This window comes from Mus pahari, chromosome 17 (genome assembly GCF_900095145.1).
Source record: "Mus pahari chromosome 17, PAHARI_EIJ_v1.1, whole genome shotgun sequence".
In the NCBI taxonomy this organism is placed as follows: Eukaryota; Metazoa; Chordata; class Mammalia; order Rodentia; family Muridae; genus Mus; species Mus pahari.
Genome location: NC_034606.1, coordinates 45,330,456 through 45,342,993, shown reverse-complemented (window position 1 = coordinate 45,342,993; position 12,538 = coordinate 45,330,456). Strand labels below are relative to the sequence as shown.

Below are 12,538 nucleotides of genomic sequence, written 5' to 3'. Positions count from 1 at the left end.
CAGGACAGCCAGGGCTATACAGAGAAACCCTGTCTCCAAAAACAAAAAACAAAAACAAACAAACAAACAAGACCTGAGAAGACTGGCAGACCTCGCTGAGCCTCCATCTCAATCCACCATTATTTATGTGCCATGCCCAGGTCTCTAGTACACAGCTGTCCAATTACTGAACCTAAGCAGAAAACGGATGACTCATCCTGATTGTTTGGGCCTTATTTTGAGTGTTCCATACAAGTTATGAACCATTAGTCCCTCCCCAGAACCAAGTCACCCAAGCTGCTCTCAAACTACCTATGTAGCCAACACTGGCCTTGAACTCCCTATCTGCCTGCCTCCTCTCAAGTGGTATGATAACAGATATGTATCACCATACCTGGCTGTTATCTTCATTTTAAAGATGAAGAAACTGAAGTGCATGGTCGATAACTAGCCCAGAGTAACTTACATGTCAGTAAAATGTGAATCCAGAGCTTACTGCTGGGAGAACTAATCCACAGGACTCCCAATCAACCTGTGACACCACTAGGCTATAGCTTCATGGAAGCATTCTGGCACATTCCCTGCTATGAGTGTAATGTCTGACACATTTTCTACTGTAATGAATGAGCTAACCCTGTGGCATTTGAGGGTTTTGCTTTGCTTGGTTTGTTTCTTCCAGACACAGGCAATTGTTTAGCCTAGGCAGACAAATGTACTACCTGTCCCAGGCTTTCCCAGACACAGTCTGCTGTATCTGTCACAGATTAACTTTGAACTTGTGGTCCTCTGGCCTTAGCTTCCTGAGTACTGGGATTACAGTTTAGCATCACCACACCCAGCTTTTCATTTTTCCCTTGATGGCAAGATTTAGCAGAATTCACAATCAAAACATCAGAACACATTTCAGTAACTCCCTACTTCCTCAGACCCACCGCCTCTCCCTGAGCAGAGAGGACTCCATGGGTATCCCCAACTCTGATCCTGTGCTGTCAAAGGCAGGTCTACCAGTCAATGTAAGTGTAGCTGAGAACTGAAAGACACTGTAAGTTCCTGCTTTCTGTCTCAGAAGGCATTACCCTCTACCAACTGGCAAGCCGTATACCACAGCTATAATCTTTGCCTTTCTTTCTTCTCCTTGTTTTAAAACACTATCTTTGTTGCCCAGGCTAGCTTCAAACTAAGGTTCCTCCTACCTCAGTTTTCTGAGTACTGGGATTATCAGCATGCTGTACAACCATGCCCCAGCTTCATGTGGCTTCCCTTCAGCCTCTTTCCCCTTCTCTCAGCCAGCTAGCCACTAAGTCCTACTGTTGTCTATGCTGTATGGTACACATACTGAGTAGGCTATGATACACAGGACCAACTCACTACTCTATCATCTGCTCTAGGGTCTCTCACCAACTTGTTCTCCACACTACCCTGGCACTCCAAGACAGAAATGTGACTGTCACTCCCTTCTTAGACAGCTGTGATGAACCAGGAGGTGGTGGTGCATACCTTGAATCCCAGCACTCAGGAGGCAGAAGCAGATGGATCTCTGTGAGTTCTAGGATAGACGGGGCTGCACAGAGAAAAACAAAGACTGTGACAGTCCTCCAGTCAGATACTAGGTCCCACAACAGGAAATTAAATGTCCTTCTGTCCATGGCCCAAAGTCCACTCTGTCACAGTCCTTTTTCCATTCTAACCACAACCAGACACATTTCCAGGCTACCAAGTGAAGTTTCCACCCAGCCATTTGTTTATTCTCTCCCACTGCAGCAAGCTCTCTCATTTGAAACAGACCTCAAACATCTTTTCTGTAACTACACAAGTCTCTCCTACCAACCAAGAGAGCCATCTTCATTCCTACCTCCACAGCTTTTATACAAGCCCTGGCACAGCCCTATTCATATCTTGATTACTGACCACTGAATTTGAATTCCTCCTTAGTCTGAGGTTGTTTATTTCTAAGATCTATCTTATCATATCACCTATGCACCAAGCGTGTGCCTGATGCCTGTGGAGGTCAGAAGAGATCATCGGACCCCTTGAAACTGGAGTAATGGACAGTTATGAGCTATCTTATGAGTTCTGGGAATTTAATCTGGGTTTTCTGCAAAAACAAGTGCTCATAACCACTGAATCATGTCCCCAGCCCTAGTCTACAATTTTTTGTTTGTTTGTTTGTTTGTTTGTTTTTCAAGACAGGGTTTCTCTGTGTAGCCCTGGCTGTCCTGGAACTCACTTTGTAGACCAGGCTGGCCTTGAGCTCAGAAATCCGCCTGCCTCTGCCTCCCGAGTGCTGGGATTAAAGGCGTGTGCCACCATGCCCGGCTTAGTCTACAATTCTTAATGGACTTTTTCTTCTCTATCCCCATAGCCTAGGCATCTACAGGGGCCTCTGGATGGTTCCTGACTTAAACATGGCCATCGCGCTGCACTGGGGCTTCTTGATGGCAATGTCCTCAAGAGTAAATACAGCTAAGGCCAGGGAGATGGCTCAGTGGATAAAGACAGTTGCAGACAAACCTGAAGACTAGCGTTCAAACCCCAGGATCCCCAAAATAGAGAGACAGAGCTCCCACAAGTATTCTGACCTCCCCATGCAGGCTAAGGCATATATACCCACACTCTCAATTTAAAAAAAAAAATGCAACTTTAACTTTACGAAAGGGCACAAGAACACAACCACTCATATCTGATATTCTCAAATATATAAGAGCCTGTGAAATAAAATGCCAATTCTACCGGGTGTGGTGGTGCACGCCTTTAATCCCAGCACTCGGGAGGCAGAGGCAGGCGGATTTCTGAGTTCGAGGACAGCCAGGGCTATACAGAGAAACCGTCTTGAAAAAAAAAAAAAAAAAAGACAGTTCTCTTCTGGTGGGGCTTGCAAATGACCCATCTGCAACATGCCACTTTCCGTGCTGACTGTACACTGTCTGGGTCAATTCTCACCGAACCCAGAGGTTAAGGACTACTGCTTCTACATCACAGATAATCAAGGTTTAGAGTCACCTGTATCCCACAGCTACTAGTTAGCAGTGCAGGATTTGACTGTTGTACCAACTATGCAGTAAAGATAAGCTTGTATTTCAGCAAACATGGTGTGTGTGATGCAGTGTAACTGAGCAGACAAGCTGGCTTGGAACTGAACTCTGATGACGTTAGTCACTCGTTTCTAATATTCTCATATATAAAGTACTCTATGAAATAAAATGATGCCAATTCTGTTCTGGCCCACCAGAACAGGGGTTGTAATCCAGTAAAGGACCCACATCTATCGGTGTGTGTGTGTGTGTGTTGGTTTTTTCTCTGTGTAGCCTATACTTTACCTAGTGAGTTTTCAGGAATAAAGAACATATTCTGATGACAAAGGTCTTCCATTTCCTTGCTTCTTGCACAGAAAGAAGAACCCTCTAGGATTAAGGATCTACCTACCTGAGGCTTCCTAATACATCTGTGAGGTGGGGTGGGGGCCAGGAGTGTCTCTGACGCAGCTTTGGCCTGTCTTGGAATTGGGGCAGGAGGGGAAGAGGACCCTAGATAAGGCCTCCTAGTTTGCTATGGAGGAGGGCCAGGCCCTTCTCCAGCTGCTTCTCTCGAGCCTCCAGATTCTCAAGCTTCTGATTTTTCCTGAATTCTCGGCGGATGGAAGCAAAGTAGAAGTCTCTATCAGTGTAGCGAAGCTCTCGGCCTTGGCGCAGCAGAGCCCGGTATAGACGCAGCACTGCCTCTCGGCTCCACGGGGCCATGGGGGACCGACAAGGGCTAAACGTCACACTCTACAGAGAAGACACAGAAGGCTAGAGTCAGAATTGATGACAGCAGGGCCTGTTACACACTTTGTGTCGAGGGGAGGGGAGGGTGGCAGGGGTTCTTAATGCCAGACTCAGAGACTTCCAAGGACTCATGGCAAAGCTGGGATCAGATTCCTCCCTGTAAACAGCCCCTCCTGGGGAAGTTCAGTTTAAGGCTCGCCAGGGTTTAAGGAGTTTGAGTCCTGGCTGTGCCATCCCACTGCCCAGGCACTTAGCATAAAGAACAGTGCACATCAGCTTCCTCATTGTAAAACAGAGATAATGATGACATCCTGAGAATACTTACTATGCAAGGTTATTTTGAGAACTGCTCCTAAAAAGCCCCTGTAATGGAACTCTACCATACTGTGTGACCTAGAGTGGTTAAAGACCAGGATTTACAACTGGATCCTGGTACCACCATATAAGCAGCATCACTGAGTGGCGTTACTGGGTTTTTTGTTGTTGTTGTTGTTTTGTTTTGAGACAGGGTTTCTCTGTATAGCCCTGGCTGTCCTGGAACTCACTTTGTAGGCCTCAAACTCAGAAATCCACCTGCCTCTGCCTCCCGAGTGCTGGGAGGCGTTATTGTTTTAATTACTTTTTCTTTTTATCTGTATGGGTATTTGCCTGCATGTTTGTCTACATGCCGTTATATGCCTTGAGAGTGTAACAATGTCCTATCCTAAGACTGGAGTTATAATATATACAGTTGTGAGCCACCACAGAATTGCTGAAAATTGAACCTGGGTTCTCTGAAAAGCAGCCAGTGCTCTTAACCACAGAGACATCGCGCTCTACCCCTTTCTTTATTATTTTGTTTTGTTTTCTTTCATCTTTCATTTTGCTTTTGTTTAATTTGATTTCCTGACCCAGGGCCTCTCTACGGAGCTCTGGCTGTCCTAGAACTCACTCTGTAAAGCAGGCTGGCCTCAAACTCCGAGAGCCTCCTGTCTCTGCCTCCTGAGAGCTGAGATTAAAGGTGTGTACCAAGTACGTGACGACATCCTTCCCAAAGGGAAGTAATTTGCCCACTCGCCACAACAATCCAGACCCTAACTCCCTGGAATGGGGGCGGGAGGGGGATCTTACATGTGTGCACTTCGGGGCATTCAGCAAACTTTGCCAGCACAGGACCCAGGGCTCACCAGCCTCAAAACTAGGCTGTTAGGAGGAATCCTCCCCATAACCCTATGAGGAAGAAACAGTTGTTGTATGAGCCTGTATGTGTTTGAGGGGTGAAGGGAGTGCCTGGATGATAAACAAAAAAATGATCTGAACTTTGGGCTCCAAGACAGAAGCGGCAGCCTCTGACCTCGCTAACTTCCAGTGCGGACCGGGGCAAGCCACCGCTGTCCCTTTCTCCTCAACTGCAGAGCAGCTCCCTTTCGGCCTTGAGGGTCGTTCCGGGATGCAAAAGATGCAGGAAAACAACGGAGGGCTGGAACGAGGTCGCTGAGTGACTGACTATGGGCTCCGATCCGGGTACAACGCCCAGAGGACGGGGACGCAGACCCCGGGGCCAGGCTGGCTCCGTGGCTTGAGGCAACCGGGTCTTGAGGCGGGGCAGGGCGAAGCTTGGAGCTCCCGGTGGGAGCCGGGAGCCCCCGAACCGGCCCGAGCTCAAGCGGGCGATTCCCGGCCGCCCTCATTCGCTCCCTCACTCACCCGCGGGCCACGCGCTACCTTTCCTCAGGACTCGCCACTCGCCCAGTACCTCTCTCGGGGGTCACCCATCAACATGGCCCCTCTACTTCCGGGGCACGACCTCGCTCGCGGGGCCGACGGCGACGGGACACGGAGCGCGGAGGCGGGCGGAGGCGGAAGCACTTCCGGTCGGCCCCTCAGCGGCCTCCCTCCGGAGGCGGAGCCGGGAACTTAGTCCGGCGCTGCCCGTCGTGGGGCTCCGCCCACGGACGCAGCCCCGCCTCCTGAGTGACGTCACCTAGCTCCACGGCCCCTCCTCCGAAAGCGTTGCTGTGCGGTCTCCGTGTAGGCTCAGAGCTGGGTCAGTGTAGGTTAAGGGAGGAATTAAGGGTTAAGGGGGTCCTCGCCCTCCACCTGCTGCCAACGTCGAGCCTGGCAGAGGTCAGGAGGTTAGGGATATGCCCCGGACCCAGTCTGACTGGTAAAAATGACAGGCAGTTTAAGTTCAGCAGTTACCACTCAAACTGGACCAACACACCCAGAGTTCCCTTCTTGAAACACCTATGGCGTCCCAGACCCTGAATTGGATACTTGACACTGCATTTTTGTCCAACCCAGCCTCCCTGTTTGGTAGACTTCAGTATTCCAGTGTTACACGTGGGAGGGCAGCCTAGGGTGGCTGGGTCGTTTGCACTGAGAGCTGAGCCCTGCAGAGGCTCACAGTAGGTCCCCAAGCTCAGTATTCCTCCAAAATGTGTGGCTTTCCATTCTTCTAGGCCGCCCTACTTTGCTTTTTAAAAGAAATAAGTTTGTGACCCAAATAAATCTAGTTTGTGACATTTCCAGCGAGAAGGCTGGGTAACCTATCCCTCGGGACGGCCTCCTAAGTAGATTAGTTTTCCACTTGCAAAGGACAAGGAGACCCTCTGGGGGAGACCTTAGGATTACCCACTCACACACACAGTCATCTTGGATGTCAGGGTTACCTTTTTCAGATTCACTAACCTTCCCACGCCCACCTCTCTCCTGCCCCATGCTCCCAGTATAATGGGGGCTGGACACTAAAGTGTCTTCCAGCCCCCACATATCTGTGGTGTTTTGGAGGCCAGAGACCCGCAAGCCGAGACACTGATGCAAACCTCAGGGTTCAACTGGGTTTCACAGAGCATGAGCAATCTGGGGTCCTCTGGACTCGGTACAGGACTGACATAACCACCAACTCACATCATAAGGAAACAGAGTCTTACAGGAATTGCAGCTCAAGGGGAACATTCATTTACCCAGGGCACAGGTTCATGTACAGTAGGCATTTCACTGGTGAATGGATGGACCGGAAGGTCAAAGAAAAGTCAGGGGTCAGGGTGATCAAGTCTGTCTGGCTTGGAAGGGGCCTTTGTGGTGGTGGTGCACTTGGGGCAACAGGTTCAGTTTCCTGACCCTTGCTTTGCTCGTGTGAATGCAGTTGCCTGGCACACACATTGCCCTGGGATCCACTCACTGCTGAAGGAGGACAGAGGATGACCTCATAGGACTAAAGATTAGAATTAAATGCCAGAGAGCATGAAAAGTTCGCCATTGTGGTTGGTGGCTTTTGTTATTATAAAGCATCATTCTTTTTCATGCATGGGTAGGCACAAGGGGATTTGGAGCCAGGAAAAAGATTTTGGAAAACGGGGGCTTGGAGAGCTGGCTCAGCAGTGAAGAGCACTGGCTGCTCTTCCAGAGGACCCAAGTTCAATTCCCAGCACCCACATGGCAACTCCCAAATGTCTGTAAGTTACAATTACAGGGCTTCTGACACCTTCACATGCAGATATACATACAGCCAAAACACCAATGCACATAAAATAATATGTGTATATATGGAAATATGTATATATGGAAATCCAGGACACTAGTTCCAAGATGGGCCCTCAGGGAAAGTCTCAATCTGAGGTCCCTTGGGAAGCCTCTGTGACCATGGGTCCAGAAGGCCAAGTCAGGATGCTGGGGTGATTGGGAGATGGGGGGAAGGTCAGTGGGTAAAGCAGTGTCCTGAGAGCCTGAGCTTGAATTCCCAGAACCCATGTAACGTCTGATATGGTAGCATGAGTGTTTGATTCCAGTGTATCAGTGGGGAGACAAGAGCAGGAACCAGGAAAAAACCCTGCAAGGTCATAGGTCAGTTAGCCTGGCCTGCCCAGAAGGGAAAAACAAAAGGTGTTTGTTCACCTTCAAACAAGGTAAAAGGTGAGACTGCCATTCCAAGTTGTCCTTTGACTTCCACATAGGTGCTGTGGCTGCCGCATTCACACATGCACATGCAAACCCGCATGCACACCACAAAGGTTTCAAAAGTGAACAAGACCCCATTATGGTGGAGCACTCTTTAATCCCAGCACTCAGGAGGCAGAGGTAGGCAGATCTGTATGAGTTTGAGGATATCAGGTCAACATAGCAAATCCCAGGCCAGCCAGAGCTACACAGTGAGACCCTGTCTCAAAAAAAAAAAATAATAATAATACTATATTTTAAGATGAACCTATTTTTCCTGAATGGCGGCCCCATGAGTGCTAACACTATTGCTTCTGATGTACTCAGTTCCTGCTTCTGAAGCAGATGGAGATGCAGAAATCAAATGCAGTTTCTGTCTCCCCGGACGTCACGGTCAAAGGGCAGAGCTAGATAGGTGTATAGACAACTGCTGTAAAAAAGCCTTCACAGGTTCTGCAGAAGTCCAGAAGAGCAATGTGGTAAGTCCAGGGTGGGAGACAGGGCCAGGGCCAGGGCGGGGGCGGGGGGGGGAGTGAGGAGACATGGGCTGAGGTTGCTTGGGGAGGAATCCAAAACTACTCAAGTGTGTGCTTTGGTTTGTTCTGGATTGGTCTTGGGGACGAAACCTGCAAGCTGACAGCCAGGAGGCATCTGCAGGGGCCTCAGGATATCTGGACCTTAGTTTTACATTTCTAAGTAGGTTGGTAGACACACGGAATCCAAACACCTGGGAAGTGATGGAAGAGGTCAGGGATTCAAGGTCATCCTTGGCTACATACTGAGTCTCAGACCATCCCGAGCTACCTAAGACCCTGCCACAAAACAATGGCAAAATGCCCAGAACTTGAAACTGACATCAAATCAAGAGGGAGAGGTGAGCGAGTCAGGTGGGTTATCTGCAAGGGCGATTACACCTGTGGCTGAGGGTTCCAGCGCCAGAAGGGGTAGAACCAGTGTGGACCTAGCACGGCCTGTCCAGACCACAGCCCCAATCTTGGCCCCGATTCCGATAAAAGTGAGAAGGAGCTCCCTGTCAGAATCAGGCTTGTGTCTGGAAAGGACCAAGCTTGGCTCCTTGGTGAGGCCTGGATGGCTGGCCTGAGCCCTGAAGGCGATCAGTCCCTGGGACTTGAGTGACAGATGCCACACTTTACCTGTGGTTGGCACTCACATGCACCATTTACTCTAGCTCTCAACACAGATCTGCAAGCAGGACAACTGGCATCGCCTTAAGGACATTCAGAAAACTGGACCTTTAAATTTGTTGGTGTTTTTTTTTAAAGATTTATTTATTACATATAGGTACACTGTAGCTGTCATCAGATACCCAGAAGAGGGAGTCCGATCTCTTTATAGATAGATGGTTGAGAGCCACCATGTGGTTGCTGGGATTTGAACTCAGAACCTTTGGGAGAGCAATCAGTGCTCTTAACCACGGAACCATCTCTCCAGCCCAGACCTTTAAATTTGTACTGAAGACAATGTCTTGCTGTGTAGCCTCCTGTGTAGAGGTACATGTGGGGGTAGGGAGGGATCATGTTCAGTCACAAATGTACATATGACTTCTTCTTCTTCTTCTTCTTCTTCTTCTTCTTCTTCTTCTTCTTCTTCTTCTTCTTCTTCTTCTTCTTCTTCTTCTTCCTCCTCTTTTTCTTCTTCCTCTTCAGGAAAACACCAAAAGGCGGATGGCACCAGTGCAGCAGGAAGGCCCGGAGGACCTGGGGGACCCAGGATTAGGAGGCTGTGGTGGCTTCTGCGGAGGATTTGGCAGCAGTCTTAGGTGTCGAGGCTGTGGGGCTCATGAAGGTAAAGCTGAAGACAGGGAGTGGATTCCTGTCACCAAGCTGGGCCACCTGGTTAAGGACATGAGGATCAAGTCCTTGGAGGAGATCTACCTGTTCTCCTTGCCCTTTAAGGAGTCTGAGATCATTGACTTTTTCCTGGGTGCATCTCTAAGGATGAGGTTCTGACAACCATGCCAGTGCAGAGGCAGACTCAGGCTGGCCAGTGGACCAGGTTCAAGGTAATTGTCGTTATTGGGGACTACAATGGTCACGTTCGTCTTGGTGTTAAGTGCTCCAAGGAGGTTGCCACTGCCATCCGAGGAACCCTCATCTTGGCCAAGCTTTCCATCGTCCCTGTGCAAAGAGGCTGCTGGGAGAAGATTGGCAAGCCCCACACTGTTCCATGCAAGGTGACAGGCCGCTGCAGCTCTGTGCTGGTGTGTCTCATCCCGGCCCCCAGAGGCACTGGCACAGTCTCTGTTCCTGTGCCCAAGAAGCTCCTGATGATGGCCGGTATAGATGACTGCTACACTTCAGCCAGAGGCTGCACTGCTACCCTGGGCGACTTTGCCAAGGCCACCTTTGATGCCATCTCCAAGACCTACAGCTACCTGACCCCCGACCTCTGGAAAGAGACTGTCTTCACCAAGTCTCCTTATCAGGAATTCACTGATCATCTCGTGAAAACCCACACCAGAGTCTCTGTTCAGAGGACCCAGGCTCCAGCTGTGGCTACCACATAAGGGTTTTTATACGAGAAAAAAATGAATTAAGTCTGTTAAAAACAAACAAGCCGGGCGTGGTGGCGCACACCTTTAATCCCAGTATTCGGGAGGCAGAGGCAGGCGGATTTCTGAGTTCGAGGCTATGTGAGTTCCAGGACAGCCAGGACTACACAGAGAAACCCTGTCTCAAAAAACCAAAAAAAAAAAAACAATGCCAAATGTACAATGCGTTCATGTGTATAAAGAGTTCAGAGGTCAAGGTCAGATGTCTTCTTCAACCGTTCTCTATTTTGAGACAGGGCTCCTCACTGAACCGGAATTTTCTTTCGCTTTTCAGCATGTTCAGCTGGCCGGCCAGCCCCCAGAATCCTCCTGTCTCTGCCTCCCAGCACGGGACTCACAAGTGCGCCCTATTGCGCGGGCCTCTTACATGGATACTGAGGATCCAAACCCAGGTCTTCCGTGTGTCAGACACCTTCCCAACTGAACCACCTCCCTAGCTCCGACCTCAAACTCCTGCTGTTCCTGTCTCAGCCGCCCCAGGGTTGAAGCTGGCAGTAAGCTGAATGGCGGAAGTAGATTCTGAACTCAGGTCTGAATTGTCCACGGGAGCCAGGAGCGTTGCTGGGGACACTAAAATCTAACACTGAAGAGACAAGCGAACTGGGAAAGGACAATCACAAGAGTAGACGTCCAAGAGGCTTAGGATGGACAGAGGGCATAGTCACAAAGGGGGTGTGGCCTCCGGAGGCGTGGTCTCCAAGGAAGAACTGAATGTGATCACAAAGGCACGTGGCCCCGGTGAGCTGGATGCTGTCCTCCGCACTTGGCGCACTTGGCGCTCTCTGTGGCTAGCTGACTCAGCGAGACCCAGGGCAGAAGCCTGGAGTCCTGGAGGCCTGGGAGATTCTACTGAGAAGTAAAAGGGAGGATGACGGGAGGAAGAAGGGGACAAAAGCCAGCCCTGTTCCCTGTGCCCAGCTGCTCTTGGCTTGGGGTTGGGGCCACTTGTTTCAGCCTGCTGGGGGGAGGGAGGGGCAAGAGAACCCATTTTGAGAGGGAAGTTGAAGAAGCTGGAACGATGGGACCTTCTGTGGCACAGAGGGGGACAAGGAGAGTGAAAGAGCAGTCAGGTGCGCCTTCCTGGAAGAGCAGCCCCTCTCCAGAGAGTGACAGAAGTGTGAGGTTCGCACCACAGGTTCTTTTACTTTGCCCAGTACCTAAAACAGTGGGAAATTGGGGGACTGTTTCTGAGTGACAAGAGAGAGCCCTGTCTCCAGCCTGCTTCGTCCACCTCTCCCAGGGGACAACCCAGGCTGATGGAGGAAATGGTTACAACCGGAGCAGTGAAGCTCTGGAGAGCAGCCTTAAGACCCAGATATCACTGTCCCAGAGCCATCTGCTAGCTGCAGGCTCTGCGGGCAGAAAGGGAGATCCGTACATCTCTGCTGCCTGTACTATGCACAGACAGCCATGTTGGGACCAGCAGATGGAGGATGAGAGTGCGCTTTGCAGTAATGAAGGGGCCGGCGAGGGCAGAGACGCAGGGTCTGAAGCCAAACTGCATGGCCACAGGCCATACCTGTGCAACTCCTGTGAGATTCAGGACTGATAATGGACTTGAAAGGCTGTAATACTACAGGATCACACTAGATGCTACACGAATGACAGCTGGTTTTCTTTTTTTTCCTTTTTCTTTCTTTTCTTTTCTTTTCTTTCTTTCTTTTTTTTTTTTTTTTTTTTTTTTTTTTTTTTTTTTTTTTTTTTTGGAGACAGGATTTCTCTGTATAACAGCTCTGGTTGTTCTGGAACTTGCTTTGTAGACCAGGTTGGCCTTGAACTCACAGAGAGTTCTACCTGCCTCTGCCTCCCAAATGCTGGGCTTAAAGTTATACTCCATCATGGCCGGTGACAGACATTTTTATCCCCTCTCCATCCCCTCTGCCCCTGTTGTACTCCTGAGAGGACTGGGTATCCGTGCACTGTATACCTGTTTTATAGAGGAGGTCTTTCCATGCTGCCTCCTCAGAGGACAAAGTGGACACCCAGATGCCAGGATGCCCCAAGACTGCCACTTATAATGCAAACAGATTGGTAAAACACAGAGGGATAATCTGAGACGGTGTTCACGGTTCGTAGAGTCACTAAAGGGTCTGGCAGCCTTGGCCTCTGACACCGCTGACTCCTGGCTCACCAAAAGCAGCTTGTCCGTCTTGCTTCTGCCCTCCAAGGGTTTTTGTTTGTTTGTTTGTGGGTTTTTTTTTTTTTTTTTGAGACAAGGTCTCACACAGTAGCCTTGGCTGTCCTGAAACTTGTTCTGTAGACCAGGCTGGCCTTGAACTCAGAGACTCACCTGCCTCTGCCTCCC

At 49.8% G+C, this 12,538-nt stretch overlaps 1 protein-coding gene and 1 pseudogene across 4 annotated transcripts in view; one reads left to right on the top strand and one right to left on the bottom strand.

Annotated features, from left to right (window-relative positions):
• Mief1 (mitochondrial elongation factor 1) overlaps positions 1–5,572 on the bottom strand; it is a 16,004-nt gene extending 10,432 nt beyond the window's left edge. For 2 of the 3 annotated variants that reach the window (XM_029548014.1, XM_021216449.2), the window contains exons 1-2: positions 5,430–5,572; positions 3,403–3,746 (exon numbers count right to left, since the gene is read on the bottom strand). The gene's annotated coding sequence lies outside the window, so the exon portion shown is untranslated. Of the gene's footprint in view, positions 1–3,402; positions 3,747–5,429 lie in introns of those variants that run through there. The other variant, XM_029548013.1, reaches the window with a different exon arrangement.
• On the top strand, positions 5,503–10,188 carry LOC110334521 (annotated as a pseudogene). The gene is made up of 2 exons (XR_002381123.1): positions 5,503–5,596; positions 9,329–10,188. The product of XR_002381123.1 is annotated as a 40S ribosomal protein S2 pseudogene (transcript).
• Positions 10,189–12,538: the final 2,350 nt, after the last annotated feature.